This window comes from Triticum dicoccoides, chromosome 5A (assembly GCF_002162155.2).
Source record: "Triticum dicoccoides isolate Atlit2015 ecotype Zavitan chromosome 5A, WEW_v2.0, whole genome shotgun sequence".
NCBI lineage: Eukaryota > Viridiplantae > Streptophyta > Magnoliopsida > Poales > Poaceae > Triticum > Triticum dicoccoides.
In genome coordinates, this window is record NC_041388.1 from 407,820,241 (window position 1) to 407,829,500 (window position 9,260).

A 9,260-nucleotide genomic window follows, 5' to 3' on the forward strand; every position below is an offset into this window, starting at 1 on the left:
TCCCCCTCCAGCGGGAGGAGAGAAGAAAAGGAAGGCCGCCCTCTCTGGGGAGGCCGGAGGGTCCAAGAAGGGGAGAACCCTTCCCCCAGACTACTCCACCGATGCCGACGATGGCGGAGAAGAGTGGCCGCTCAGGACCAAGCCCCTGGCGAAATCGTAAGTACCCGAATACTAGAGTAATTCATAGTATTCCTTTATTGCACAGCTTTCCCTTATGTCGAATATGATTATGCAGCCCACCCAAAGACCGGCTCGACGCATTGTATAGTCCGACCATCCGGACACCCCTAATCCAGGACTCCCTCAGTAGCCCCTGAACCAGGCTTCAATGACGACGAGTCCAGCGCGCAGATTGTCTTCGACATTGCAAGGCGTGTTCCTCCTCCAAGTACTTCATAGAAGATTTTGAACACAAAGATAGTGTCCGGCTCTGCAAAATAAGTTTCCACATATTGCCATAGAGAGAATAATATTTACACAAATCTAATCTGCTGACGTATTCCGTAGTGTGACACACCACGGCCAAGCCTTTATCCAAGTCGTTTCATTATCCCACCTTAGTGTGTCATGCGAGGCGGTTTCCTTGGCACGTCTTGTTAAAGCAGAGATCGTGTCCCCTTATTCCGGGATTCTCATCAATACGGGCGTGGGTAACCCAACCACGCCATTGATTACGGCGCTTGGAGATAAGCGAGTTTTACCAGGCTGGTGGGGACACGTAGTTGCGTCCACCCATATAAGGGGATAAGGATCCACCCTTTAACCTACACCTTCTTCCTCCCTTGCTTATCCATTCTCGCGCACTCGAGCTCCAGCGCCCAAGTCCGAACTCCCCACCTCAACCTTCTCCAGCCATGTCCGGAGCGGGAGGCAAGTGGATGGTCTCCTCCGTCACGGAGGGACACATCAAAAAACTGAGGAAGGCCGGATACTTGTCTAACGACATTGCGTGCCGGCTTCCCGAAAAGGGGAAGCTCATCCCCACCCCTAGGCCCTATGAGAGGGTGGTGTTCCTCCCCCATTTCCTCCGCGGACTGGGCTTCCCTCTTCACCCATTTGTCCGGGGGCTCATGTTCTACTACGGCCTAGATTTCCACGATCTGGCCCCGAACATTGTCCTCAACATCTCGGTGTTTATCGTCGTGTGCGAGGCTTTCCTCCGCATCCGCCCCCATTTCGACCTATGGCTCAAGACTTTTAATGTCAAGCCGAAGGTGCTGCGCGAAAACCAGGCGGAGTGCGAAGGCGCCATGGTGGGCAAGATGGCCAACGTCTTATGGATCGAGGGCTCCTTTGTAGAGACCCTGAATGGGTGGCAATCGGGGTGGTTTTACATCACCGAGCCGCGCGACCCCGAATGGGTCGCAGCCCCCGAGTTTCGATCCGGACCCCCTACACGGCTCACCTCCTGGAAGGAGACGGGCCTGTCGTGGGGTAAAAAAGGAGAGCTGACCGGACTCCAAACATGCGTCCAAACCCTGGTGGACAAGAAGCTCAAACTTGTCAACGTAGTCCAGGTTATGATCATCCGCCTAATCCTCCCGTGTCAACAACGGGCTTTCAACCTGTGGGAGTTCGACCCGGCGCAGCATCAAACTCTGAGCAGACTCTTCGACACGACGTACGAAGATGCCTGGAAGGTGCTTTTCAAGGGCGCCGAGGCCCCCGCATCCGCTACCGAGGATCGTGGATTCAGTACGCAGCGTCATGCTCATGCGGTAAGCTGTTTTTTCCTTTAACAGGGTATCAGTTTTTCATAGTTTGACTCCATGCGGGATCTAAGCTCCCTTACCTTTGACAGGATTGGCAAGTGATGTCCGGACAGATCAACTGTCCAGCTCCTTTGCCCGAAGGCCCAGCGGATGCTCGGTTGGCGAAGCTGCTGGTTCCGGCACCCTATGTGGTGCCGGAGAAGAAGGCCGCGAGAAAGTCCACGGGGACTCGAAAGAGTGCCCGGCGCCAGGAGGTGTCAGATCCATCATCCGACGGTTCCGAGGCGCATTCGTCCCGTGAAGACGAGGAGGAAGAAGAAGAGACCTCTCCCCCTCCAGCGGGAGGAGAGAAGAAAAGGAAGGCCGCCCTCTCTGGGGAGGCCGGAGGGTCCAAGAAGGGGAAAAAGCTTCCTCCGGACTACTCCACCGACGCCGACGACGGCGGAGAAGAGTGGCCGCCCAGGGCCAAGCCCCTGGCAAAATCGTAAGTATCCGGATACCAGAGTAATTCATAGTATTCGTTTATTGCACATCTTTCCCTTATGTCGAATATGTTTATGCAGCCCACCCAAAGACCGGCTCAACGCGTCGTCAAGCGGCTCACTGGACTCGTCGGATGTGAACTCGCTTCCGACGGCTTCCTCCCCCCGCCCTACGGACGACACCGAAGTGTTGTCCCAACAGGTTCCAAGCCGGGAGGAGGTGGTCCTGGAGGCGCCGCAAGGCGACCTCCCGGACTCCAGGAGTAAAGGGGATAAAACCCCCCAGGGCTCCAAGTCCGGCTCTAGGCCGGACACCGCTCCGGAACCTTCAAAGGTTCCAGAGTCCGGCGGGGGACCTCCTTCCAAGAGGAGCAAGCCCACCGTGCCGGTGACCCCCGTCCAACCGGAGGCACCGGACAATCTGTTGGAGGCGCTCCAAGGCGCCTCCATCGACGAGGAGCACCGCACCATTATGAGTGCAGTGGTCGAGAAGGTTCAGAGCGGACTGACTGAATCTTGTACTAGCCTTTTAGGCATTTTTTGGATTGGAGGATTTTCACAGGATTTTCATGGGATATCAATCCTCAGGATTGTTTCCTATGAAACGCATTTGGATCAAAGGATTGGGCCATTAAAATTCCTCAGGATTGGGTCTTTAAGGTGCTAATTCCAAAGGAATTTACACATGAGGTCCGACCTCTGGAAAAAATCCACATGATTGGCTATGTCATGGCAATCAAATCCTCCATTTTTCCTATTCCTTTGTTTTGCAAATCCTGTGATCCAAAGAAGCCCTTAACAGGCTTTGAGGTAAGTAAAGAATGTATATATAATATTACCGCATAGACAGTAGCCCCTGATGCTCTGTTTGGCGTTCGGGAAGAAAAGCCGAATAGAGGATCAAATAAAATTCGCAGGAGTCTAACAAAAAGGAGTCAATATGCGTATGCAGGCTTCTCTGCTTGCGTCCGCCGCACTGACTGCGGAAGTGGACACGCTAAAGCAGAACCTCAAGCGGTTCGAGCAAGAGCTCGGGCGTGCCAAGAAGTAGCTCGAGGACAATGAAGGTAAGAAATACCTTGTTTAAATGTATATAAAAAGGTGCAATTGCAAAAAATGATAGGATTATCATGGCTATTGTAGGGGCCATGTCTGAGGTGGCGACCCTTAAGCCATCGCTGCTCGAGGCCGAGAAAAGGGCGGCCGCGGAGCGCACCGAGCGGGAGAAGTATGAGGCCCAGGTTGGCAAGGTGCGGCAAGAGCTCCAGGCTCTCATGAAAAAGCATGAGAGTTTGGAGCTTGACTTGAAGACGCGAGCGTCCGAGCTCGCGGCGGCTATTGAAAATGCCAAGTCTGCCAAGGCTGAATCCCAGAAGACCCTCCAGGATTTGAATGAGGTGAAAAAGATAGCGGCTGGTAAGGCATTCTTTATGCAAAGCAAACACATAAACGTGAGTTACTTGTTACTTACCCGAATCCGGAGCTCTCCAGGAGCGTTTGCAGATCTTCCCCGGAGCGTGTTCGATGCCGCCCCATTCTATCAAGCTAAGGAGGGCAGCTCAACAGAGAAGGTGTTCTGGTCTCAGTATGCTGAGGCCGGACATCCCATGCCCCTGAGAGACCAGATGAAGCAACTGGTCGAGCTCCACAAGGCGGCCGAACAGGCCATGAGAGGCCTCATAGTTCGGCTGTGGCCAGGAGAGGCTCTTCCTGGGAGCTATTTCGGGCTGGTGCAGCGGCTGGTGGGGGCCTGTCCAAGGCTCGAAGTCATCAAGCGCTCCGTCTGCATTGAAGGTGCCCATAGGGCCCATGCCCGTGCTAAGGTGCACTGGGGCAAGCTGGATGCTGAGAAGCTTGTGAAGGACAGGCCACCGTCGGGGAAAGAGCATCGCAAGCCTGAGAATTATTATAAGGATGTTCTGAAGGGTGCCTGCCTTGTGGCGGATGAATGTTCTAGGGATGTAATTTTTGAGTAAAATTCGCTCGTTTTGTCCTGTGCGCTGAAAACTTGTTCATATGCGCTAAGCAATGCTGTTGGAATTTAAAATACTACCTTCTGTGCGGCTGTTTATCAGTTCTGAGAGATGGCGAGTCGTCGGCTTCTACCCCCGTGCCACTAGTGCTGGGGTGTTCGGTGATAAAACCTGAGCGCTCTTTTTCCCATGTTTGGGTCCTTCGAGGGAGGCGCTCAGCACAACGAACAAGGCAATCGGACTATAATGCATGAACACTCTCACTTAGCCATAGAATTCTATAATTTTAAATTTCGGCGAAGCCCCTGGTATTCGGAAGACCGAGTTCGGGGCGCTATCCACGCCTTGGCCGGACAAAGCCGACTCCTCGCTCTAAGCGGCATAAGTCTTTAGAGACTCGAAAAACCTCTCGAACAGCGACCAGCTCTCGCTTCATCATGATAGTCAGTTTTAGCTTTCTCCACTGAGGTGCTCGACCCAGCTCAACTGGGGCACAATCGCAGTGGTTCTCCTAGTGCTACCTTAGCCGATATAGCGGAACGTAAGGCACCAAAACATAGGATCCGGGCAAACCCAACTATTGACCCAAGACATGATTCGGAGCCGATGCATATAATGCTATAAGTTTGGGGTGCCACACTTGTTAAAGTGTTCGGACTTCGCACACCATATTGAGGGGTACTAAAGCCCCTTGCGTATTTTGGCCGTACCAACATTTACGGGTGCAACATGTCGTTAAGGAACATATATATAAAAAAAGAGTAATGCAAAAATAGACAAAAGCTATGCACTGTTTATTAAAAAGGGTTGCGATCAAAGCAGAACGATACAAATAATGCGATAAGCAAAAGGTTGGACTATTTAACATGTCCGTTCCAGGGGCAGGTTGCGGAATGGTGTGCGAAACAGGTATACTGCTCGTGATAGAGACCACCTGGGAGTTCCGTAATGCGGCGTGGCTTGTCTGCTTCCCTGGTTCTTGCATCGTTTGTGTGGCAATTGAAATACCAAACAGGCCTTCCGAAGGATGGAGTCCTGAAAGTAAGAGAAAATTAAAAAATCGGCAGCCCCTTGTATGGTTTAAGCCGTGTTTCGGGCATCGCGTGATGGTGCCCCTCCCCCTGTACCCATGGTATCTCTAGAGCGTAGTTATGTACGCGAAGTACTAGCGTCGCCTTTTTGCGAGGGCTGGGGTTGGGGCCGCATTGCTACGCCTGCTCGGATCATGCCAGGCGGTCTTGTTGTAGGTTACTCCGGGCGCGCTTGACGGTGTTCGGTCGTTTAGTGGCCGGACTGGAGAACTGCCTGGAGAGGCTGCTTTGTACTTCCGCTGCAAGGGCCGCAGTGTGCTCCTCCGTTCGGAGGGAGCGTTCGGTCTTTCCATTGACCGTAATTACTCCTCGAGGGCCTGGCATCTTGAGCTTAAGATGTGCGTAGTGCGGTACCGCATTGAACTTGGCGAATGCGGTTCGCCCGAGCAGTGCGTGATAGCCACTGCGGAATGGGACTACATCGAAGATTAACTCCTCGCTTCAGAAATTATCCGGAGATCTGAAGACCACTTCAAGTGTGACTGAGCCTGTACAGTTGGCCTCTACACCTGGTATTACGCCTTTAAAGGTCGTTTTGGTGGGCTTAATCCTTGAAGGATCTATGCCCATTTTTCGCACTGTATCCTGGTAAAGCAGGTTTAGGCTGCTGCCGCCGTCCATAAGGACTCTAGTGAGATGAAATCCGTCAATAATTGGGTCTAGAACCAATGCGGCAAATCCACCATGACGGATGCTAGTGGGATGGTCCCTTCGATCAAAGGTGATCGGGCAGGAGGACCATGGGTTGAACTTTGGGGCGACTGGCTCTACCGCGTATACGTCCCTTAACGCGCGCTTCCGCTCCCTTTTGGGGACGTGGGTTGTGTATATCATGTTCACCGTCCGCACTTGTGGGGGAAAACCCTTCTGTCCACTGTTGTTCGGCGGCCGGGGCTCCTCGTCGTCATCGCTATTCAGCCCCTTGTCTTCATTTTCGGCGTTTAACTTCCCTGCCTGCTTGAACACCCAACAATCCCTGTTGGTGTGATTGGCCGGCTTTTCGGGGGTGCCATGTATTTGGCACAAGTGGTCGAGTATTCGGTCCAAACTGGACGGGCCCCTAGGATTCCTTTTGAATGGCTTTTTCCACTGACCGGATTTAGAGCCTCTGAATCTGGCATTAACAGCCGTATCCTCAGCATTGTCGTCGTTAATGCGGCGCTTCTGCTTGTTGCGACGCGACCTGCCACTACTGTCCCTGGTATCCGAATTACCAGGGTTCTTGGTCATATTGTTGCTACAAGCAAGCCAGCTGTCTTCTCCCGCACAAAAGCGGGTCATGAGTGTCGTGAGTGCTGCCATAGATTTTGGCTTTTCCTGTCCTAGGTGCCGGGCAAGCCACTCTTCACGGATATTGTGCTTGAAGGCTGCTAGGGACTCTGCGTCCGAACAGTCGACTATTTGATTTTTCTTTGTTAGGAACCGTGTCCAGAATTGCCTGGCCGATTCCTTTGGCTGCTGAATTACGTGGCTTAGGTCATCGGCGTCTGGTGGTCGCACATAAGTGCCCTAGAAATTGTCGAGGAATGCGGCTTCCAGGTCCTCCCAACAACTGATTGATCCTGCTGGCAAGCTGTTAAGCCAATGCCGAGCTGGTCCTTTGAGCTTGAGTGGGAGGTATTTGATGGCGTGGAGATAATCGCCGCGGGCCATGTGGATATGAAGGAGATAATCCTCGATCCATACTGCAGGATCTGTTGTGCCATCATATGATTCGATGTTTACGGGTTTGAAACCCTTGGGGATTTGATGATCCATTAATTCGTCTGTGAAGCATAGTGGGTGTGCGGCGCCTCTGTACTAGGCTGTATCACAACATAGATCCAATGAGCTTTGTCTACTGTGTTCGGCCCTACCGGATTTATGTCCGGCGTGACAGTTATTGTTTCGAGTCGTGGGGCGCCCACGCGATCCGTAGATCGATCTTGTTTGCCTTGCCTTGTCCTCCAACATATCTTGCAGGTCTGGTGCATTTTCCCATGCCTTGGTACGGGGTGCGGCTTGAGTGGAGGGCCGGGAGACCTCTCTGTCGCGGCCGAGGTGGCCGGTCGGCCGTATCAAGTGCTTCCTCCTCTAATCGGGGTAGCAACCTGCGCTTTGGGTAGCTCTTGGAGGGGCGTTCGAGTTTATGCTCTTCGGCCGCAAGGACTTCAGTCCATCTGTCGACTAGCAAATCTTGATCAGCTCTAAGCTGTTGCTGTTTTTTCTTGAGGCTTCTTGCTGTGTCCATAAGCCTTCGTTGAAAACGCTCTTGCGAGACGGGATCCTCTGGCACGACGAATTCGTCGTCGTCGAGGCTTGCCTCGTCTTCAGAGGGAGGCACATGATTATCGTCCTCGACCCCTCTGTCTGCCACTCTCTCAAGAGGGCTGGTTTCTCCATCCTCCTGTGCTGAATCTTGCTGGAGGGGGTTTTCTTCGGCACTCTCCGGAGTATTATTTTTCTCCCATGCTTGAATCACCGTATTTGTTTTGGCGGGATTTTGAGCGGCGCCGCTGACGTCGGCGCTTAGGCTGTTTCTTGGAGGGGGTCATCCTCTGCTGTTCCATCGCCATCTCCTTCTTTTGGGGTGTCCACCATGTATATGTCATATGACGAGCTGGCTTTCCAGGGCCCGATAAGCGCTGGTTCTTCATCGTCTCCTGCATTGGCGTCCATACCATTGATGTCTTCGGAGTCGAAGTCGAGCATGTCGGTTAAATCGTCGACAGTGGCTACAAAGTGGGTGGTGGGTGGGCTTTGAATTTCTTCATCGTCCATATCCCAACCTTGCTGACCGTAGTCCGTCCAGGGCTCTCCTGATAAAGAGAGAGACTTCAGTGTCTTCAGAATATCGCCGAAAGGCGAGTGCTGGAAGATGTCCGCGGCAGTAAACTCCATGATCGGCGCCCAATCGGATTTGATCGGTAGGGGAACGGAGGGTTCGGAGTCCGGCTCCTCGGAGTCACGAGTCTCGCAGAGTGCAGGGCTGGTGTTCGGCTCGTATCGCAGCCCCCGAGGCGGCGTCCAACCACCCATCCTCGATCGGCGCAGTTGGCTCCGAATTAAGGGTCGAAGCCGATGCGGGTGCGGCCTCCAGGGCACTGCTCGGCGGCAGAGCTAGATCATGCTCGTCGTGACAGTGCGGCGCGCTCGGCAGTGGCTCGAATCCGTCGAAGATCAAGTCCCCACGGATGTCAGCCGTGTAGTTTAAGCTTCCAAATCTGACCTGACTGCCAGGGGCATAGCTTTTGATCTGCTCCAGATGGCCAAGTGAATTGGCCTGCAGTGCGAAGCCGCCGAAGACGAAGATCTGTCTGGGGAGGAAGGTCTCACCCTGGACTGCATCGCTATTGATGATCGTAGGAGCCATCGAGCCTGACGGCGGCGACACAGAGGAACTCTCAACGAAAGCACCAATGTCGGTGTCAAAACTGGCGGATCTCGGGTAGGGGGTCGTGAACTGTGTGTCTAGGCCGGATGGTAACAGGAGGCAGGGGACACGAAGTTTTACCCAGGTTCGGGCCCTCTTGATGGAGGTAAAACCCTACGTCCTGCTTGATTAATATTGATGATATGGGTAGTACTAGAGTAGATCTACCACGAGATCAGAGAGGCTAAGCCCTAGAAGCTAGCCTATGGTATGATTGCTGTTCTGTATGTTGTCCTACGGACTAAAACCCTCCGGTTTATATAGACACCGGAGAGGGTTAGGGTTACACAAAGTCGGTTACAATGGTAGGAGATTTACATATCCGTATCGCCAAGCTTGCCTTCCACGCCAAGGAAAGTCCCTTCCGGACACGGGACGAAGTCTTCAATCTCGTATCTTCATAGTCCAGGAGTCCGGCTGAAGGTATAGTTCGGCTATCCGAACACCCCCTAATCCAGGACTCCCTCAGGCCCCAAGATGGGATCTCATGGATACAGAAAGTTGCGGCGGTGGAATTAGGGTCTTGGCTTCGTATCTGATCATTTGAAGGTACGTAGGTATATATAGGAGGAAGGAGTACGTCGGTGGAG

The 9,260-nt window shown here is 53.1% G+C and overlaps 1 pseudogene; it reads left to right on the forward strand.

Moving 5' to 3' along the window:
* Window positions 1–854: 854 nt before the first annotated feature.
* Window positions 855–9,260, forward strand: part of LOC119299622 — a 27,869-nt pseudogene continuing 19,463 nt past the window's right edge.